The following is a 9,485-nucleotide window of genomic DNA, read 5'->3' on the forward strand; positions in this document are numbered from 1 at the left end:
ACAATCAAACAGATCAATGAAACCATGAGCTGGTTCCTTACAAAATTAATAAACCTCTAGATAGACTTATAAGAAAGAAAAGAGAAAGCACCCAAATATATAAAATCACAAATAAAAGGCTGTGGGGTTAAGGGAGAGGCAAGCTCAAAGCCGATTTCCAATGAACTAAAGTTTTACCAGCTGGGAGGTCTTGTAGCAAATGCAAAAGGGGTCATCCTCCAGCCTTGTAGGCCTCAGATCTCCCAAGATCTCCTGGGGTGGTGGTGGTGGTGGTTAGGCACTCATATGCTGATCTGTCCTACTATGTGCATGGCATTAAGAAGTCAAATGACCTCTGTTAGCCACCGAGACTAGATGGTCCACTGAGGGAGCCTTCTAGTGACAAAGTCTTTAATGTGTTTTTTATTAGTCCATTCACACTCTCAACTAGGCTGCAGCAGTGGAACTGTATGGCAGGTGGAAAGTGCATAATATATCCTGGGCCTCTGCCCATTCTTGGACCTCATGGCTAGTAAAATGTGTCCCTTGATATGAGTCAGCATTCTCTACATGTTCTCTAGTTTTGTTGCTTGTACAAGTCCTGTGGAAGTGTCCACACAGGTCAGTGCATACTTGGGCCCTCTGATACCGGCAAACAGGCTATGCAATCTATTTGCCATCAAGAAACAGGGCATATAGTCCACCCAATATTCCTCGAGCTATAGCACAATGGCTCCTATCTGAGGTGGCCCTGGGAGCACTCCTTATCAGCAGCTTGTAGATCAGAATATTTTAAAGGCAAATATAATCTCTTTACTATTTCCCAAGTAGTTTTGGGATCTTGGTATCCTGATTTATCATGGACCCACGTTGCTACATCAGACAGAGTCAGCATTTCCTCCAGCAGAAGGGCTTGTGCCTGAGCTAGAATGGCTACTTCATAATTGCCTGGTAGTATGGATAGGGAATGCCATACTTGGATAGCTGCATCAAGTTTAGTGCATACTTCCCCAATACCTTTCCATAGTTCTGCTCCCCACAAGGGTATATTTAATATATAACAGACTTTTCTATGCCATGTGGCATCCATGTTGTTAACCCTTTCCACTCTTCTGAGCTATCAATGGCCAAATCAATGGGCATGGGTTCATGTGTCAACATAATTAATATTGCTTCCAATTCTGTGCACTGTACTACTTTTAGTTCCTTCTTCAAATCAAAGTATATCAGAGTCCAGGAAAACAGCAGAGGAAGGCCAAGCAGAGGAGTTGCCCAGGCAACTGCAATAGTGTACCACATGTCTACTAGCGACAAGTCTATCCCTTTTTTTTTAATTTTTTTCTAATGTTTTATTTATTTTTGAGAGAGAGAGAGAGCATGAACAGGGGAGGGTCAGAGAGAGAGAGCTGGAGAAACAGAATCTGAAGCAGGCTCCAGGCTCTGAGTTAACTGTCAGCACAGAGCCCTATGGGGGGCTTGAACCCACAAACTGCAAGATCATGATTGGAGCAGAAGCCAGATGCTCAACTGACTCAGCCACCCAGGTGCCCCAGTCTACCCCTTTCTTTACTTGAGTGAGGGGAGGCACAAAGTCAATGACTGGAAGTTGGGCAGGGTCAACCTAAGTGACCAGCCCTGGTAATGAGTGCAGTTCATGAGATGGGATGGGGGGGGGGGCGGTACTCCTACTGAGAAGGAGGTTCATACTGTCACAGGCAGGTGGCTGTCAGTCCTTCCATCTGCTGCAAGATAAACAGCTAATAATTGTTTCTGGGGTTGGGGGGGAGGTGTCTATGCCTGGTTTTTCTTCCATAATTAAGACAATAATTCTAATGGGATTCGTTTTCATTTTGTCATTGCCACAGACCACAGCCAAACTTTTCTGAATATGAAGTAATGTCTAATTCACAATTCACATCTATCATCAATACCTACAGAGCCTGTACTCATTTTACTGACATTTTTGCCTTGAAGAAAGCCTCTTGTTGGTTAGCACCCCTATCCCATCAGTTTCCCTTCTTAAGCAAGTCTAAAGATCTGCCTAGATAGGACTAAAAGGTCTCCAGTAATCAAATAAACCAACAAGAGCCTGTAATTCCTTTACTGGCTTAGGGATTAGGAAGGTTTATATTTTATCAATGACCACTTCTGGCATCAATTTTGTCTTACCCACCCAGATGACACCCAAGACACTGACTGGACTTACCCTTGGATCTGGTCAGTATTTACTTCCCATCCTTGTGACTTTAAGTACACTTGTAATGATGCAGCTGCTTGAGACAGGGTGGATAAATCATCACAAGTTAACATTACATCATCTATTCAGTGATAAAGCACCATCTCCTCTGGCAATACTCATTTTTCCTCTGGCTACCATCTTATGACAAATTGTGGGACTATGAAGGTTCTCTTATGGCAATGCCTTGAAGAGCCATTGTCTCCTGTTCCGTGTAAAGGTCAACTGGTCTTGGGTTTCAAGTCCTAATGGAATGCTGACAAAGAGGTTATATAAGTCCAGTACATAATGTTATGTCTTAATGGATGCTGTGATTTTTTTTGTAACAATGAGGCTTTATTAGGCACCATGGCATGGCTGTCACTTTGGAGTTACATGGAGTAACTTTACTGAGTTCCCTATAACCTATTGTCATTCACCAGGTCCCATTAGATTTCTTTACAAGCCAAAGTGGACAATTTTTTAACTTTTATTTAATAACATTTTTTCCTTAATTTGAGAGGGAGAGAGAGCTTTTGAGATGAGGAGAGGGACAGGCTAGAGAGAATCTTAAGCAGGCTCCACGCAGAGCAAGGAGTCCGACCTGAGGCTTGATCCCACAACCCTGGGATCATGACCTGAGCCAAAATCAAGAGTCAGATGCCCAACCCACTGTGCTATGCAGCTACCCCCAAAATGGATTTAGTGAATGGGATTGTTCAGTAAGCCTTATTATCTCCACTTTTTCTAATTCTCTAATATTGGCAGTAATTTCTCTATGCCCCCCAGGGTAGCTTATATTGCTTTGTAGTTATTACTTTCCAGGGAACTGGCAGCTGTATAGGTTCTCATTTTGCAGGATCCACATGATGGGTTTCACTACTTGAATACACAACCTGAATTTGCCTATAGTTGTAGTTTGTAAAATGTCTATACCCAAAATATATTCTGGAATAGGGGGAAAATGTACTAAAAAAATAGGAAAAAGGAAGACTGACAGTCTGTAGGTAAATATTAGTTTGCTTGGCTTTGATAATTTGTCTTCCATAACTATCAGTTGCCTTTATTTCTCCCTGAAATATTGAAGGCTTTCCATAGATAAGTGTACATTCAGCTTCAGTGTGTTATATAGCTAGTACAGTCTGTTAGTGGAAGACTAATAAATGGTTAATGCAAAATAGGGCCTCCAGTCACTCCATCTTGCACACACTAGAGGGCAATGTTGGCCTAACCCCTAGCCTTTAGGAGTAGGGGTATCCACCCTGAAATTCCTCCATCAGTGGAGGTGCATTTGGTGATTTATCTGACTTTTTTGAGTTTTCCTTCCAGGAAGTAAACTGCTTTCCCTTAGGCTTACCAAGACCAATTTGGGTTGTTTGCGATATTTTCTTCTGAGGTCCCAGATAATATTAGATCTTGCCACAATTGTTTATGAGAGACCTTGATGGGCCCCTTTCTGCCATTTTATGGTGGGCAAGATCCTTTGTTTTTCCCTGTTTTTCAACCCATCTATTTCCCTTATCATGGGAAATCATTTGAGGTCACATCAAGTCAAACACCAGAGCACCTACTGTAGCCATAGGTCAATTAACCACAGGGCCAAGACAGATCCTGAAGTTCCATACCATACCCCTGGGGCTGACTCTAAGATATGGTCTTTCATATCAGAGGAATATAGTTTGTCTGGGCCTCTAAAATGTTGGGCATAAACGGTATGCTTGATTCCTAATTCACATATAATTTCTTGTAGTTCTTCCATAGAGGTCTAGCACAACAGAGGGGAAGAAACATTCCCCTTGTTAGGATAAGTGATCTTAATGCTAGCATTTATCCAATCAATCAAATTAGCTAAGCACCCGCAATTCTCACCCATGCCAGCAGCACAAACCTTGGTTGCAGCGTGGGTTGAACAGTAGCTGACCAAGTGGCCAAATCTCCCCACATGGCAGTGACTGACCAGCTTGAGATTTCCTCCACAGACAACAGATTTTTTTCACATGGTCTCTTTTACCCATGCTGTTTCATTTTCCATCTCTTGGCTGGCTCAATAATTGCTAGAAGGATGAGGAGGGTCAGGAAAGTATCCTACAGACTGAGTAGTTTAAGACTGTAGTTCACTTTAAGACTGAAAAACAAAAGCAAGCCCCTCCATACTAAATAAAAAATAAAACTCCACACAGAGTTTTATTCAAGGCAACTAACTTACTGACAGAGGGGATCAGGTGGAAGGAAAAACAAAAGCAAGCCATTCTATATTATTTACACAGAGTTTTATTTAAGGCAACTTACTGACAGAGGAGATCAGGTGGAAGGACAATCCAGGCAGCACACAGTCATTCTCTGCCCCCATTCTCTACCAAACCTGGACCTTAATCCCCAGCTTTTCTAGAACGATGGTGAGGTCACAGAGTAATTATCTAAAGTGGTGTCATCTGTGCATAGAGTTGCTCTACTAGTTATCTAAGTGGGGCATTCATGTCCCACTCATCTATACCATTTACCTAAAGTGGAGCCTACTATGTGACACTCTAGGGAAGACCAGAACAAACCTTTCCACATTCTGGTCAGGGCATACAGTAACCTCCATGGGACCTGGATACATAACGTGGGGAAGGTCTTTGAGTGGTCATAAACAAGATGGAGGGCCAAAGATGGAGACAGTGTTATCAGCACTCCTACGGTAGGATAATTAAATAGAGCCATGAAATAATAAAGAGCACAGAAACAAATAGGCCTTAATGAGTTTTTTCCTGAGACAGGCATGGCAGAATGCTTGGGAAAGCTATTCATATGAAAAGTGACACTATACCCTTGCATTTACCACATGACATAGGTCAATTCAGGGGGTTTAAAGGCTGACTCATATAAAGCAAAACTATAAATATTTTAGAACATAAGATATAGGAGATATAGCCTTTATTACTCTGGATAGGGAAAGATTTGAGACTAAAAAACATTAACCATACAAGAAAAGATTGATAAACTTGACTATATTAAAGTTCAGAATTGTAGACATCTAAAGACACCATAGAAAGAGAAAGGTTAGGTACAGAGTAGCAGAATCTACTTTAGTACACGGAACGGAGATAGGACTAGTATCTATATAATGCACTTCTACAAACCTGTGAGGAAGAAGTAAAACAGCAGAAAAATGGGCAAAAGACTTAACTAGTAACTTTTACAAAGAGGAAATTTGCATGCCCAGTAAACATGGAGAAAGATATTTAACCTTATCAGTTACGGGAGAAATACAAAATGAAACTACACCATGATACCACTACCAATTTATAAAATTGGCAGAAATTAAGAGTCTGACAATATCAGGAGTGGATGAGAACATGGAGTATCAGACTTCATCCACTGCTAGTGGAGTTAACTAATATGATTGCTTTTGAAATCAATGGGCATTCTGTAGTAAATTTAAAGATATGTATACCTGTGGTAAACAACAGTCTTAAGTCTAAATATTTTCAATCACTTGGTGGAGGGATTAAGATTGCTAATCAATTACCTTAAAATAGGGAGATTATCCTGGATTCTCCAAGTGGGCCCAAAGTAATAACATGGGCATTTAAAAGTGGAAGAAGAAAGCAGAGGAGTCAGAAAAATACCAAAGAGATGTGGAGGGATTTGAAGCCTGGAGGGACTTGATCACCATTGTTGACTTTCAGATGGAGAAAGGGAGCCACATGCCAAAAAAAAAGCGGGGGGGGGGGGGGTTCCTCTATAAACTGACAGTGAACAGGGAAGAAAGACCTAGTCCTCCAACCACTAGAAATTGAATTCTGCCGACAACCAAAATAAGCCAGGAAAGAGACTGGCCCATAAGTATCTCCAGAAAGGAATACATATGTGGCAGCACCTTGATTTTAGCCTAGTGAGAGCTGTGCTGCAGAGCTGTAAAATAAGAAATTTGTATTGTTGAATCCACTATGTTTGTGTTAGTTTGCAGATAACCTCACAGCCAGGCTACTCTGCTCCTGACATAGTCTATGGAATATTATTGCTACAAACAAAATCATGGATAAATCTCATAATGTTGCGCAAAACAACCAAGACAAAAATGATTAAAGTAAGCTGTAATTCAATTCATATAAAGCAACTGATAAAACCAAGCTGTATTTTTGTAGCCAGGTATATGTGGGTTGTAAAACTTAAAGAAAAGGAAGGAAGAGATTACAAAATTCATGAAAGAAGTGACTGGAAGCATGAAAAGCTTGTGCTCAAGAAAGAATACGTGATATTTCCCAAATCTAATCACTTTCTATTTCTTAACCTGGATGGTGATCCCTTACATGTTCATTTTATACTACGTGGTAACCTCCACAGAGTAGCTTTTGCACACTTCTTAGGTTCATGTTTTTAAGAAGGAAAATGAGATAAACCAATGAATGGGAGATGACATTTGTTACAGGCAACCTGCACAGGGTTTGCTTTTATAAAGGACAAAGAATTCAGACCTCACCTTCTCAGTATGGCCTTCTATGACCACCCCCCATTTCAATCTGCTTTTCTCTTCCTTTGTATTTATTCTCTGAAACATTCATCACCTCTTATTACCCCTGAAATCACATATTTCAGAATTTCCAAGAAGCATGATAAGCACCATCAAATGAAGCAGAACAGATAAGCAGGAGAGAAGTGGTGCCAAAATTGAAAATTTTCTGTGGCACCACCTCTCTCCCACATACTTGTTCTGCTTCATTTGATGGTGCTTATCATGCTTCTTAAAATTCAACCAATTTTGGATTAGTCATGCTTTCCTAAGTGCTTATTCTAATCTAGTCTGCCTTGTTTAAAGTTGTATTTCAGTGCCTAGAACAAAACAAAGTGCATAATAGAGTGTGGTAGGCTGAAGAATATTTCCAAGAGATACCCAGATTCTAGTCCCCGGAAACCGTGAATGGTACTTTATCTAGCAAAAGAGACTTTGCTGCTGTGATTAGGTTTAAAATCTTGAAATAAAGAGACTATTCTAGATTATCCAGGTGAGCACTAAATGCAAGTACATATGTATATTCCACTGCCAGTTTCCTTTTTAATTAATTGTTTCTAAAGAATGAGAATGTAGGCATTATGCATTTGGTATTACTTTATTGTTGGAAAACTGGACCGGAAACCAAAGAGTCAAATAAAATAATACATAAAGGGGGATATGTACATAAGCCCCATTCCAAACGAAAAGTGTAAATTTTTCTTTTTTTTATGTTTTAATATTAGTTTTATTTTTCAATCACAGGTACATTTTCTTAACCTAGCATCACCACCTGCTTTGTAATTGTTTGACTCCGCAAAAATCAGAAGACACTAACAAACGGCCAACGCATCCCCTTGGTGCCCTGAGTGAAGACAAGTCAGTTTACGTATATGATGCACTAAAATCTCACTACCTAAGAAAAGTTTAAATTTCATACAGTGTTTCTAATTTTCTCATTTTTAAAAACTGCCAACTTGATAACCTCTTTGAAAAGAGTCCAGAAAATCAAGACAAATGTTTGTAGGAAATTTCATTCACCAACGACAACACATTTAGAAGGCAGACCTAATAGTAAGTACATCAAGAGTTCCCACAGGGGAGAAATCCTACGAATGCTCATGTTCATTATGACTGAAATTTTCAGCCATAAATCAAGCTTCACAAATTATCAGAGTATTCACATAGGGGAGAGACCTTACAAATGTGAAGAATGTAGGAAAACTTTTAGAGATAAGTCAACCCTCATATACATCATAGAACACACACACAAGGGAAACCTTAAAAATATAATGAATGTGGAAAAACATAGCCACAAATCAAGCCAGAAATCATCAGAAAAATTTACACAGGGGAGAAATTCTATGAATGAAATGAATCTGGGGGAGCTTTCAGCATGACAACAGGTCTAAGAACTCATTTTAAAAACTTTATGAATGCAGTTGATGTGGGAAATTTTTCAGTCAGAAGTCATACTTAAGAGCATATGAGAAGACTTACATAGGGGATTAAGCATATGACTGAAATCATTAGGTCAGAAATCAAGCTTCAGAATGTCTCAAACAACACACAGAGAGGAGAAGTCCTATGGGCATATGAGTGTGAGAAAGATTTCAGCCAGAGGTCTGGGCTAGAAAATTGAAGAAGTTACACACAGAAGCAATCTTATGAACTTAATGTACATAGAAAATTCTTGTGTAAAAGATCACAATATATCAGATAATTACAGAGAAGATAAAATCTTGAAACCTACTGTGGATGGATGATTTTTCAGCCAGAGTACATTCCTCATTAGGTATCTGAGAATTCTCCCAGGAAAGATCCCTTGAAGGCAATGAATATGGGAAATAATTCTGTATGAACTCAACCTTCAACAAACCAACACTGTGAAGAAAGTTGTAATAACCTACAAACTTTCTGATAGTGACTAAACTTTGTTAAATGCCACATAAATCACACAAAGAAGGAAAGTAATAAATATGTTGGCTAAAAGCCAACTTGTAGTATAAAATAAATATGTAGGTGAAAGAGACATCATAGTGTATCACATTTCAAAATATAGAGGGAAGACTTTATCAATAAATTATTTTTATTATTTTATTATATTTTAATGTTTATTTATTTTTGAGAGAGAGAGAAAGAACCAGTGTGGGAGAGCCAGAGGGAGAGGGACACACAGAATCCAAAGCAGGCTCCAGGCTCTGTCTTAGTTGTCAGCACAGAGCCCAATGTGGGACTCAAACCCATGAGCCATGAGATCTGAAGTCAGATGTTAACTGATTGAGCTACCCAGGAGCCTCAAGAAATTATTTTTCCATGAAAGATCATTAAAATGTAAATGTTTGGATATATGAAAGTTCTCAATGAAGCTTTAGAATTTATTATCTATCAGTGATTGTACTGGGGGAAAACTATAAATTTGTGAAAAACAAGTAAAAGGCTTTATCTAAAATTGTTCTTTCAGAACCCTTGTTTCATGTGTAATATAAAAACATTCACTATACAACAAAACAGTCATAGACATTCACTAGAATAGGCAACTTCAAAAGGCCAGAAAAAAGTTGCATAATTAGAACTGCATCAAATAACATGTGAATACTCTCTGGCTCCTCAGTATTTGTGAGGATGTACATGTGTACAAGCCGCTAGCTATTTGTTTGTGTATATACTTGAATCCAACATCATTGTAGAAATTTAGAACTTTTACTTTATTATTGTTGTAACAAAACTATTACTTTCTACATATACATGAATGACAAATTACTCTTATGGAAAATACATGAAAATGTCAACCGTATCACGTCCTGTTGTCGTCTG

At 39.1% G+C, this 9,485-nt stretch overlaps 1 non-coding gene across 1 annotated transcript; it reads right to left on the reverse strand.

Moving 5' to 3' along the window:
* Positions 1-7,470: 7,470 nt before the first annotated feature.
* Positions 7,471-7,605, reverse strand: LOC115277178. The gene has a single exon (XR_003902284.1). It is a non-coding gene; the product is annotated as a small nucleolar RNA SNORA79 (small nucleolar RNA).
* Between the last annotated feature and the right edge of the window lie 1,880 nt (positions 7,606-9,485).

Source organism: Suricata suricatta, chromosome 13, assembly GCF_006229205.1.
Source record: "Suricata suricatta isolate VVHF042 chromosome 13, meerkat_22Aug2017_6uvM2_HiC, whole genome shotgun sequence".
Lineage (NCBI taxonomy): Eukaryota > Metazoa > Chordata > Mammalia > Carnivora > Herpestidae > Suricata > Suricata suricatta.